We start from the raw sequence: 2,664 nt of genomic DNA, 5'->3' as shown, positions 1-2,664 counted from the left end.
TCTCATAAAAGCTCTGGTGGAAGTGGTGGCAGAATTGGAGACTTGCCCAGAAATGAGCCAAGAAGGATGCCTGGGCTCATCCCTTTGTGTGACTGGCATTGTTCTTGGTGCACCAGCAAAGGCCAGAAACACAGGGCCGTGCTCCCCATTTGGGTGATAAAGGAGTGGCTGCCTGCTGCCTGCTATTAAATCCCTGTACGAACACCGCAATGACGCTATTCCCTTGTCCTGGCAAAGGGCTGACCTGGTCATGATGACTAGCCCCTCACAGCAAACACTCATTCTCAGTGTCAGTGCTGTGTTGCCAGCACTGTCGTAGAACCAATGACCTGTTCCTGGCCTGGAATGCAGGACATACTCAAGTCCACAGCTTCTAGCCTGGCCACCCAGCATTCTATGGACCCCACTCTTCCAACACTGGTCCCATGCCACCTGGTGATGGGACTCAACAGCGTCATGTGTGTCCAGCACATTTCCCAATTACAGGGCTGTCTCCTAAAGGTAGGCACTGTGTCTTCAGTTCCTGGAATAGTTTGGGCCACATCGTAGGTTTTCACTAATCCCTTACCAAATGAATGAATTATAAATAAAAGGCCATTAGTGAATTGCCTTCTATATGCTGAGCACTGTCACTTTCATTTCATCCTCACAACAATCCTGCAGAGTAGATATTATTATGCCTCTTTACAGATAAGGAACCGAGAAGCAGAGAAATTAATTAATCTGTTTAAGGTGGTGCAGCTGGAAAATGGCAGGGCTGGAATATGAGCTGAGTGTTTCCTGATCCCACAGCACCTTTTTCCACTGCATCTTGTTGTGGCAGATAGAGTTTTACTTGCAATTTCAGTTTCTGAACTAGGGCTATGGTGTCTAACATACACATTAGAATACATTCTACTACACCAAAATGTGGTGAGCTGCAGAGATAATTATAGAAGGACTGCAGGTTGTCTCTTTCCAAACGTTCACAGAGGCCCCAATGTGTGTTATAGCAGCTAGATAGTACTAGCTGCTCTAACAGATAAACCCGACATCTCAGGGACTTCGTTCTTTTTCTCTTAAGATCCAGCTGGCAGGTGGGGTCAGTGACTCTGTGCTGCACTGTTATTTAGGAACTCAGGCTAACAAAGGGGACTTGCTATGGACTCCATGTTTATGTTCCCCAAAATTCGTATGTTGAAACCTAACTCCCAAAGGTGATGGTATTAGGAGGTAGGGACTTTGGGACGTGAGGAGGCTACAAGGAAGACCCCTCATGAATGGGATTAGCGCCCTTATAAAAGAGGCCAAGAAAGCTCCCTAGCCCTTCTACCATGTGAGGACACAGTGAAAAGACAACCATCTGTGGTCCAAGAAGCTGGCCCTCCCCAGACACCAAATCTGCTGGAACCTTTATCTTAGACTTCCCAGCTCCAGAACAGTGACAATAAATTCCTGTTGTTTTTAAGCCACCCAGTTTGCGGCATTTTGTTACAGCAGCCCGAGCAGACTTAAACAGTGTGGCTCTGATCAGTGACATCCAGCCAGAGAGAGAAAGGGAGAGAGTGGCAGGGAGCAGAGGGGTGTCACCTGGGAGGCCTTGCGGAGCCAGGCTTGTACATGGTCAGCTTCACCTCTACTCACATTCCACTGGCCAGAACTCAGCTGCTCGGGCACACATGGGTGAGGAGGGGGCTGAGAAATGTGGTCCTGGCTGGACAGCCACCTCCGGGCAACAGCTCTAGATATGGAAGGGAGGATGAATCTTTGGTAGCCATCTGGCCATCTCTGCCACACTGCAGTTGGCATTATCTTATATAAAGGGGCAGAAGGCTTGACCCTGTCCTCCTGGGATAGGGGGTAAGGTGGCGATTTGAGAGTAGAAGAGAGAAAAAACACTTACGGCGCATCTACAATATGATAGGGATGTCGAAAACAGGAGGTGGTGTTACCTAAAGACTAAGGGTCTGGACGCTGGAGCTGGACTGCTGGAGGTTGAGTCCCAGCTCTGCTGCTTGTAAACTGTGAGGCTGAACCTCCCTGACTCTGTTTCCTCTGCTACAAATTGGATCAACAGCACTTCGCTCACAGTGTTGTTACAGAAATAAAATGAAGTAATCAGTGTCTTGGCCTGGTTCATAGTAAGCACTCAATATTATTATTATAACACATTTTACCTTACTTAATTTAATCCCACAATGATCTGGTCAGGTAAGTGTGATGGGCTGAAAAGAGTTACATATGACATTCAAGACCACACCTGCTGAGTGGCAGAGCTGGGAATTCGTTCTATATCTATGTGGCTTATAAGAAGCCAAGAGAGGTCTGGGATGTATAAGAGAGGTCTTTCTGTGTATAAGAAAGGCTTGCAGGGACCTCAGGGAGGAGTTAGGGAGCATGAGGAAGGCACAGGAAAGAAGGAGAGATTAGAAGTTTTTCCTTTGAGGGCCCAGAAGTCCACACTGTAACCAAGGGGAGCTCAGAAAGCACTGACCCCAAGCGCCACCTGAGGGGGACTTGCACATCGGAGAGGAGGAAAGCAGCAAGGGCGGTCAGTCCCCAAGTCCCAGGAAAATGAGGTGGGGTAGGTGCCTTCTTCCCTCCCCCACTGTCTGGGCCCTGGCCTGGGGTGGCCCAGCTCTCACTGGGCTGCTCCCAGGACACCCTGGAGTCTGCTGCCATTCC

This window comes from Galeopterus variegatus, unplaced genomic scaffold (genome assembly GCF_000696425.1).
Source record: "Galeopterus variegatus unplaced genomic scaffold, G_variegatus-3.0.2 Scaffold3301, whole genome shotgun sequence".
Classification (NCBI taxonomy): Eukaryota; Metazoa; Chordata; class Mammalia; order Dermoptera; family Cynocephalidae; genus Galeopterus; species Galeopterus variegatus.
The sequence above is the reverse complement of the archived record's forward strand: the minus strand, read 5'-3'. Positions refer to the sequence as shown.